Here is a 9969-nt window from a genome sequence, read left to right as displayed (position 1 = left end):
GGGGCTGGGGTGGAGGCCTGGGGAAGAGCTGGAGCAGGGGCTGCAGCAGCACGCAGCTGCGCAGGGCACCAAGAAATATGGATGCCCCAAATTTCCTGCTGCCCGACACAGCTGCCTACTTTGCCCATGGGTAAGGACGGCCTTGGGATCACCCCTCGGCTCTGCCATTCGCTTGGGGGCAGGGATTGTGGTGGTGATGGCGGGGCAGCTTTGCTGAATTTGATGGCTCTTAGGGAAGGCAGAGGGGGTTGTTTGCTTGTACCAAGGTCTCTCTGTCAAGACAGGACTAAACAACCAGCACGCTCCCCGCCCCTCAGTTTGGATTATGGGCCGCCCCCTGGAAGCAGCCAGCGCTGGAGATTTTCAGGCATAGTCTGTGCTTATGATATTTCTGGTCTAAATCACCTGACCCAAGAGGTTGGGAGAAATTCCCTTTACAGTACTGCGAGTCTTGTGATATGTGGTGTTTTTCTGAAAGCCCCAGCTCCCGGAGCCAGGGGAATCTCAGCTTTCCCTTGTTCCTAGTAAGCTTCCAGCCTGCCTGGTTGCGGAGGAAAACATGGAAATGTGACCCCAATGTACCCTAAAAGCTCCAGAGGGAGAAGGCAAAGATAAAGAATGTCACATTTATTTTTAAAAAATCATTATTTTTAACCCAAGCTTGTGGTTTTGGGGGGACCTGGACTCACGAGGCTGGCGGCACTGCTTTGGGGGCTGAAGAATCGCAAAGCACCAGCTTGTCTTCTCCTTAACAAAATACTTAGATCCTCAGCTGGTGAAAATCCCCGGTGACTCCAGCGGAGCTGTGCCAGTTTAGAGCAGCTGGGGATCTGGCCCACTGACTTAAATGGAGCGACGCGGATTTGCGCCAGATGAGGATCTGCCTCTTAAGTTTTGTAGACTAGAAACTCCAGCAAGTGCAATCTCGAGGTTGGTCAAAGCGTGTTAGAAGCTCCCACTCTGCACTAGCAGCTGCATGGCGGTCACTGACAGGCAGGCACTGAGTAGAACAGCAGTTGCAACAATGTGCGTTCATTTTACTGCTGCCAGGCACGCCTGGCCAGTAGGGACATGGCAGACCGCCCGTGTGCTGACCGATAATATAATTTGCTCTTTCTCTCTCGAAGTGTTTTAGAAACATACTGAGTTAAACCCCAGCATGACCGGGCGAAGTGGATGGGGTCCATGGCTGAATGGAAGGAGAGACGCTTTCTACCCAAGTGCAGCTGGAAAACAAATTCTTGGGCCCAGCTCCTCAAAGGTGCATGATTTCAATGGGCGTTAGGTACCTAGATATCTTTGAGGATCTGGGCTTTTAAGGCTGCTGCTGCTTTGGGCATCTGGGAGCAGCCGGGGTCCGTCGTCGGGGCAGCCAGGTTACAAAGCCCAGTGACAAGCAGCAGATAAACGTCCGTTTTGGGCCGTGGGTTTTTTACCCACAAATGCTTATGCCCAAATCCATTTGTTAGTCTTTAAGCTGCCTTGTTGTTTTCGTTCTCTTTGGGAGCCGCCCTGATCTCTGCCATCTCTCCTGAACCCTTCCCCACCTCAGCTCGCTGGCTCTGCCCTGCCGGCGTCTCAGGGCAGGATGAAGAGGCTGCTTTTGCCCCCTCCGGATGTGACTCTGCCCTCCCGGAAGCAGAGGGAGGGAACGTCCCTGCGGGCCTGGTGATGGGGCGTGCACTCCGCACTGGCAGAGAAAGAGTTAACTGGAGCAGGAGGGCAGTGAGTGCACCTGGAGGGTGGGCCAGGCCCAGCGGAGGGGAGCTGCTGGCTAATACAGGAAGGATTCCAAGGGACTAGGGGGAGGTAGGAGGTGAGTTGGTCTGAGGACTCTCTGCTGATGGCAGTGCTGGCGAATGGCAGGTGGACAGACGTGGATACGCTGACAGTCTGGGGAGAGGCAGACAGGAGCTGGCCCTCCAGGGAGAAAGCCCTGCCAGGCAGCGTGTGGGCCAAGAGCAGGAAGGGGCTCTGGGAAGGAGTGAAGGGTCTGTGGAGGAGGGGGCCCAGGCAGGCGCTGGGGAAAAGGGCCTAGAGACAGGGTGAGGTTGGAAGTGGTCCAGGGATGCAGCCAGGACCCTGAGGGAGCAGACTTGCTACAGGATCCCTGGCCTAGAACTGGCCCCGGAGGAAGGTTGTGCGACCCACGCCCCCATATTCAAGGGGTGTAAGGAACTGAGCCCAGAACTGGGCCGAAGATCCGGCAGGAGGTTATTGGATTGCTGGGTGGTGGAACCTGTCCCCCCCGGAACGCGGGGGCTGTACGTTTGCTGGCCGGAGGGAGAAGCAGCTGGCTCAATGCAGGGCTGGAGCAGCTGTCGTGAAGGGATGTCAGCAGAGGACATCCTGGAAGGCCAGGCCCAGCCGTGAGGGGGGTGAGTCACTGCTCTGCATGCCTCCATGTGCCCATTTATGGGGCCCCTTCCCTCCAGATGACCCTCTGGCTGCACTGTGTTAAACAACCATGCGACGTAAAACCACTATCCTACAAATACACTAACAAAACTCTGCTGAGGCCCAAATGTCGGACGCCACATGTGACCAGGACCCACGAAAGTTATTTGTGCCGGGAACCTGGATTGGGGCTGGATCCCTTCCTTCAGTGCAGATAGCTCTGCCCAGCCCTACTTGAGATCTCCGCCCTAGGAGGGTGGGGGACTAGCTTTGCTAGTTGACTTTAGCAGCAGCTCATTGTGGCAGGACAGAGGGAGGAATGATGGGCTTGTGGCTAAGGCAGAGAAACCATCTCAAGGGAAACTGCCCCAAGACTTCAGTGTGGGTTGGTGAGAGGGAGTTAACTGAGATGCTGCGAAGGGGTTAGACTTCAAAGGGGTTGGACTAGTGGAATGCTGCCGTACTGTGTATCCTTGGAGAGGAGACAGGCTGAAACACTGGGAAAGAGACCCAGGAGAATGCGGCTGGATTTAGGATTTGTAATTGGCCTGTTTTAAACACAGCTCCTTCGATGGCTTCTTCTAAGCAACTGATTTAAACATTGGCTTCAGTGTCATAGGATGCCGTTAAGACTGCTTACCTTGCCACTTCTAATCTGGCTGGGTAGTTATTAATCACCAGCAGGTCCACCGGCCCTGAAACAAAATTCGGTTGCCCATCAGTGAACATTCTTAGTTGGCTGACGATACACGAAAGAATGGATTCGCGATAACAGACTTGGGCGTTCTCTTACCAAGAGAGACGCACCCCCAGAGGCCGTTACTTGCGCACTGTAATCGCTGTTAAGCTCTCCTCAGAGAGACGGCTGCGATTGTAACGGAAGTCGCCAGTTCAGTGCCTGTATTCTGTCGGCTTGAGTTTGATTGGCTCCCCCGCTTTCTTTAATACTAAAATAGCCCCAGTTAACGAACATGACATTTGTTTGGTCACGGCGGCCCTCGGGTATGTGAAGTAACTCCTGTGACTGAATAGTGAAAGCTGCACCCGCACTTGGCAGCGAGGGAGAGCCGGTTAAAGCCAGCCTATCATTTCTTGTTTCGCTAAATATTTTTAGTAACTTTTAAAATAAAATTACTTGGTGTCTGTAGCGGGGCGGCTGCCCCACTCCGGGAGAGCAGGGGTTAAAAGCAGCCCTTGGAGAGGGCTGGGGCAGGGACCCAATTAGAAAAGGGATTAAGAGCAGCTGAGGGAGGCTGGCTGGGTAGCTGGCCCCAGGTGTGGCTAGCTCAATCAGGGCACCGCTGGCCCTGATATAAGGGCTGTGAGCCAGGAGACAGAGTTTCACTCCAGCCCTGCAGCGAGAAGGACCTAGCTGCCTGGGCACACAGGGTATCTGGAACAGAGCAGTGCTGGGGAGCTCTGGCCTGGCGAGTCCCCAGGCTGAGGCCTTGCTGAAGGCCAAAGGAGGTACTGGGGCTGCAGGGAGATATCTGGGCCAAGAAAAGCAGCAGGTCCAACCAGGGGCGGCTCTAGCAATTTCGCCGCCCCAAGCACGGCGGCACGCGACGGGGCGCGCTCTGCCGGTCGCCGGTCCTGCGGCTCCGGTGGACCTCCTGCAGACGTGCCTGCGGAGGGTCCGCTGGTCCCGCGGCTCCGGTGGACCTCCCGCAGGCATGCCTGCGGATGCTCCACCGAAGCCGCAGGACCAGCGCACCCTCCGCAGGCACGCCTGCAGGAGGTCCACCGGAGCCACCTGCCGTCCTCCCAGCGACCGGCAGAGCGCCCCCCGCGGCATGCCGCCCCAAGCATGCGCTTGGCATGCTGGGGCCTGGAGCCGCCCCTGGGTCCAACCCCCTTGCCAGTGACGAGTGGCCATTGCAGGCTTCCCCAGTGAGCGAGGGCTAGATGATGACTGGCAGTAGCCACTGAGGCAAGGTGGGCTTAGAGGGTTGGGGGCTCCCCTGGGGGGGAGATCCAGAGTGTGGGGGTACTGCTGGGGCAGAACCCCAAGGTAAAGGGTACTGGGGTCTGGAAGGGACACAGGGCCTGAGGCAGGAGAGACACCGGCCAGCAGGGGGTGCGCCACGTGCTGGAATCGAGCTAATTCCCGGATGACCAGCAGGAGGCGCCGCGGTGGTGAGTCTGTGACCTGTTACAGTGTCCAGCAACTTAAAACTGCTGCTTTCAGCCCCACGCTGGCCAGGTGTGCTCTGGGCTGGGGAAAGTTTGAGATCCCCTGAGCTACTCTGCAAGACTGGATCTGGATCCAGCATGGTTTAGAGGCAGTATGGCCTAGTGAACAGAGCACATGTTGGCAGGAGGGGACGTGGAGTTTATTCCTTGCTCTGCTCTGGGACCTCCTCAGGCAAGTTACTTCTCCAGCCTGTGCACGTTTCCCTCCTGCAGCCTGTGTTCTCCAGGGGACGGCGACTTTCTCACTGTCTGTGTAACGCTGACCGGAGCGGGGCTGTGATCTCAGGTGGGAGTTTATGAATGCTAATGTATTGCATGCTCGGCATGGTCCATTGGCGCTCGGGAGGCTGTGACTCCTGCCTTTGGATTGTACCTAGGGGGAGGTAAAGTCTCTCTCTCCTCACCAGTAGAACAATAGTTTGCTCTGTCCCTTCTGCTGTGTCAGGCTTCGAATAGCGAGAGGCGACTCAGCCGTCGCTTTCCCTGAGGCCCTGGCGAGGGGAGCGGACCCGGCGGTGTAGCTAGAGGGGGTTGTGAGCAGACCCTGAGCTAATCTGCCAGACTGGCACTGAGACTGGATTTGCTCTGGCAAGCAGCTTGGAAGAAACGCGTTGGCAGGAGGAGCCTGGCAGGGACGAGGGGGTTTCCCATGATGCTATAACTCCCCGTCACCAGCGGCTCCCTCTTTCCCAGAATCACTGGGCTTAGACTTAGGGAGGGGGCTGAGGCTGGGACACTGAGGGTCCCAAAGGTGAGGGGTTTGTCTGGGGCCTGGCTTTGGCAGGTAGGGTGAGGGAGGGGCCATCTCCTGCATCACGTCAAGCTGGGTTGGAGGCCGCACCAGAAACCAGAGGCAGCCCTAGGCCCCAGGCATGTGCGTATCCCATCGCGAAGCCCTCTGTGTGGCCTGGCAATGGAAGTGGAGCTGCTAGGCCGCAGGTTCAGATCCAGCCCTGGTCATGACCAAAAGTTGTTGGGGTCTAGTGGCTACCGGACAGAACCCCTATCCCCACTGGTGGTAACTAGCCCCCTTGCTGGCAGCGCCAGGAAAGAGATCAAGGGGTGACTGGGCCATAGAGCTTGATCTCCCCTCATGCCTCAGGGGTCGGGGGGCATACCCACAGAACAGGGGCACCAATGGAAATTGAGGTCTCTGCTCTCTAGGGCGGGCTGGCTGGTGGGCACCTTCCGCCTGTGTTAAAATCACACTGAAGTACAAAACTCTCCAGGGACAAGCCGGGTCCAGGCAGTGCGTTGGCATGAAGACGAGGCGTTTCTACAACGTGCTCATGAGTTCCTCCATGTGGTGAGAAGCAGGGTCTGGCCCAGGTCTCCTGCAGTGGGAAGTTTATGGCATTTATCTCATTCACAAGCAGAGAGATGCACACGCTCTCAGGGCAAACTCGCACAAACACAGCCATCAGAGCACACAGATCTAAGCACCCCGTCTCCCACAAACAGATGCACAAATACACAGTGAGAAATGCACTCACTCCTATATATGCAGACAGCCAGAGACACGACCGTTCCCACAGCCTACTCTGTACCTAGGCTTGGCAGGATTAGATTTGTGTCGGTAAACTTTGATTTCACCACACACACATACGATGAAAAAATAGTTCCAGCGATGATTGAAATTTACAGAAAGGCAAAGTAAGAAAACTGATGCTTGAGAACTTATTAGAACTTGATTTCAGGATATTGACTTTGTATATTTTGACCTGTGCTGCTGACAATTTGTGTTTTTTAGAGCGACAAGGTGGGCGAGGTAATCCCTTACCGTTCTTACTTACCATGCTCTGTTGGTGAGAGAGACGAGCTTACCCAGAGCTCTGCGGCAAGGTCTCCTGACCGCTCTGACAGTGGGACCAACACAGCTACAGTGCCACTGCCTGCAATTTGGGTTTAATGGTTACAGAGCTTTAACTCTTTGAATATCAATCTCTACTGTCAATAAGTCTGAATTCTGTCATCCCCCTCTGCCCCCCCCAACATAATTTACCACAACTGTGAAAATACAAGTTGATTTTTTTTAAAAAAAAAAACCCTTAAAAATAAACACTGACATTAGCCTAGGCAGGAAGTGGCCAGAAACCCTGGTTGTAGCCCCGGCAGTGGCTCCACTGGCCCGGGGTGTCACCTTGCAGGTGTACGTCAGGGAAAAACCAGCCTGAGGCAATTCCTCGGTTGGGCCTGAGTAAGTGGCTGACTAAAGTGTTAGGGAAATAAGTGTCGTGTTCCTTTCTTAACACCAGTTGTGCCACACCTAGGCAGCCGGCCAAGCACGCACCCACACAGACCCCACCTGAATCATCGTCAGTCCGGGAAGAGAAGATGGCGCTGGCTTGGAAGCCTATTTACTAGAGAAAATGCTCCTGCCCTGGAGTCTTTGGGAGCGAATAGACACGGGCTCTTTCCAGCATAGTCTTCCGCACGTGTCCTTGTGTCACCTCAGGCTGCGGCCCTGATCCAGCAATCAAGGGTCACAGGGGCCTGGGCTATTAGGTCTGGTTGCAGGATTGGGGCTTTAGGTGATTAGCTGCGAGGGCCAAGCCTCGTGTCTTTTATATACCTGCAAAGCACCAGCTCACCCAAGGGGTAATGACACAGGAGCAGAGTGATGCCAAGAAAGTGGGAACTACTTGCAAGCCCCTTGCTCGGCACTTCTCTGGAGCCAGCACCTCCCCTGGTGTCGGGGGCACGCCAGGGTGGAGAGAGGGCGTGGTTGGAGCACAGCTGGCAAATCCTCACCACGGGACCATAAGCAGCTGAGGCCAGTTGGAACAGAGGCCCCTGGCTGTTTTAACCCGCTCTGGGGCTGAGGCAGAGAATCCAGGAGCTGTAACCAGCTTCCCGCTGGTCCCCTCCTGATGCACCTGAGAATCTGCCCTGTAGCGTTTGCCGGAGGTGGATGTTCTCACTAAGGTCAGAACCTGCTTTCCGCTCTAGCCCTGCTGCAGTCAGCTGATTGTGTCATGGGGGCTGTAAGTTTCCAAGGCTCTGGCCTGACCCCCAGCAGACCTGAGCTTGGCCCTTTCTGAGATCTCTGAGCATGATGCAAAACTCGCCTTTGCCCATCTGTTCCACTGCAACCCTGCCCTCCTCTCCGAGGCAGGAACCTTCCAGCCAGGTGGCCAAGCCAGACCTACACACGCAGTGATGGGACAGGCCCTAACTGCTGGGGCACACGCTGTAGGAAAGACTCCTGCACTGACGTAGCAACTCTCCCTTGACAGTCATTAATGGGTTAACGCTCAGCCTGCGTGGGCAGGATTCCCCTAACCCCTTACACAGGTGAGGACACCTGCACCTTGAGCAAGTGGCTTCCTCTGGTCCTTTCTCAGTGTCTGAGCCAGGAGGAGAACCCAGGTGTCCTGCTCTAGCTGCTAGATAACACTGCCCTCGCCTCTGGCCTTTGGGACTTGCAAAACTCAGTCTCTTTGCAACCTTCTCCTGACCCAGCCTCGCCAAGGGGAGTGCCCCTGAATGCCAGCCAGTCCTGGATTTCACCAGCAGGGGGCGCTGCCGCACTAAAGAAATCATAGAATCTCAGGGTTGGAAGGGACCTCAGGAGGTATCTAGTCCAACCCCCTGCTCAAAGCAGGACCAAACCCAACTAAATCATCCCAGCCAGGGCTTTGTCAAGCCTGACCTTAAAAACCTCTAAGGAAGGAGATTCCACTACCTCCCTAGGTAACCCATTCCAGTGCTTCACCACCCTACTAGTGAAAAAGTTTTTCCTAATGTCCAACCTAAACCTCCCCCTCTGCAACTTGAGACCATTACTCCTTGTTCTGTCATCTTCTACCACTGAGAACAGTCTAGATCCATCCTCTTTGGAACCCCCTTTCAGGTAGTTGAAAGCAGCTATCAAATCCCCCCCTCATTCTTCTCTTCTGCAGGCTAAACAATCCCAGCTCCCTCAGCCTCTCCTCATAAGTCATGTGCTCCAGCCCCCTAATCATTTTTGTTGCCCTCCGCTGGACTCTCTCCAATTTATTTACAATGACCCTTGTGGAAAAGGTTTTGCTGTGACGGTCTCAGCAGCCTTTATTCCTGGGGGCGACTGCTCAACCCCACTGCTGCCTCGAGTCCCCAAGGGGCGCAGGCCAGGCTGGAGAGGCAAAGAACGTGTGCGTTAGTGTGTGAGATGATCAGCCCCAAACCAGCTTGTGTCCAGAGCGCTGGGATTCCGGGCCCCAGTCTGGCCCCCAGTAAATTCGCTTCTCTGCCTTAGTCCATTGAGAGCATCCTTCCTTTCTGTATTGCCCAGATACCGTGCGGCTGGCTGGTCATTCCTGGGCTCTGTCCTTCAGTAGGTTTACCAGAGGGACGGGAGAAAGGAAAGCGAGATTAGGGCCTGAGGAGTGGATGCTACCCAGTCACAGGGTTCAGATCCCAGCAGTGTCCTTGCAGCTTTCCAGGGGAGAGAAACTGAGTCACAGACAGTTTCTGTTCTGCAGCAGAGCTGTGCCAATAGCTGATTTGTTCAGGTTGCTGGCAAAGCCAAAACATCAGAGGAGGGGGGAATAGTTTTGGGTTGCGCCCCAAGGAGCATTTTTTTGGCTAATCAGAAAGTCCCCATCTGTCCTAAGGGGACACCATTTCACAGCTTGAGTTGTGGCTTATTTAGGGCTGCCCGGTGGGGGAGGGCAAGTGGGGCAATTTGCCCCAGGCCCCGCAGGGGCCCCCACGAGAATATAGGTTTCTATAGGATTGCAACTTTTTTTTATGGAAGGGACCTCTGAAATTGCTTTGCCCCCGGCCCCCTGAATCCTCTGGGCAGCCCTGGGCTTATTTCATTAGCGTTTGTATAGTCCTTTGCAATTCCATCGTAGACTAGTCCAGGCGCACAGTTGTTCCAGCTGAGCTGAAGGTGAGATTTTTATAATTGGTGCAGCTTTGTAGGTGGATTCTCTTATCACATTAGCTTGCACTGGGAGAAAACCGGTTTTAAACCAGCAGAAGAGTTTGCACACACATGTTGCACTGAATTAACTAAACTGATTTAAATCAAGCCAGTGCATCTGCTCTGTTGCTTAGTTTTACCAGCCGTTATTTCGAGCTCATTGCCGTAACGCTGAAGTGCTAATGATCCTCTGCTAGAAGGTGCCGTGGGAATGCCACAGAGTGCGACACCCAGAGCTGCAAAACTCCTGCGGAATGTGGAAGCCAGTGGCTGGTGGTAGGGGCTTAGTCAGATTTACCAATGTGCAAAATTCTCCACTCCCCCTCTTTGCCTAGCTGAGGTGCCAAATTCACATTCACAGCAGAAGAGCAAATGCTAAGGAGCACCGCGTCCCGTTTCTGGCCTCGCTGATTCACGATGGGATTTGATTTCGTTTTAAGCCATTTCAGGTCTGATTTTAATTGGCACGG

Source organism: Mauremys mutica, chromosome 21 (assembly GCF_020497125.1).
Source record: "Mauremys mutica isolate MM-2020 ecotype Southern chromosome 21, ASM2049712v1, whole genome shotgun sequence".
In the NCBI taxonomy this organism is placed as follows: Eukaryota; Metazoa; Chordata; order Testudines; family Geoemydidae; genus Mauremys; species Mauremys mutica.
Note: the sequence above shows the minus strand (reverse complement) of the source record.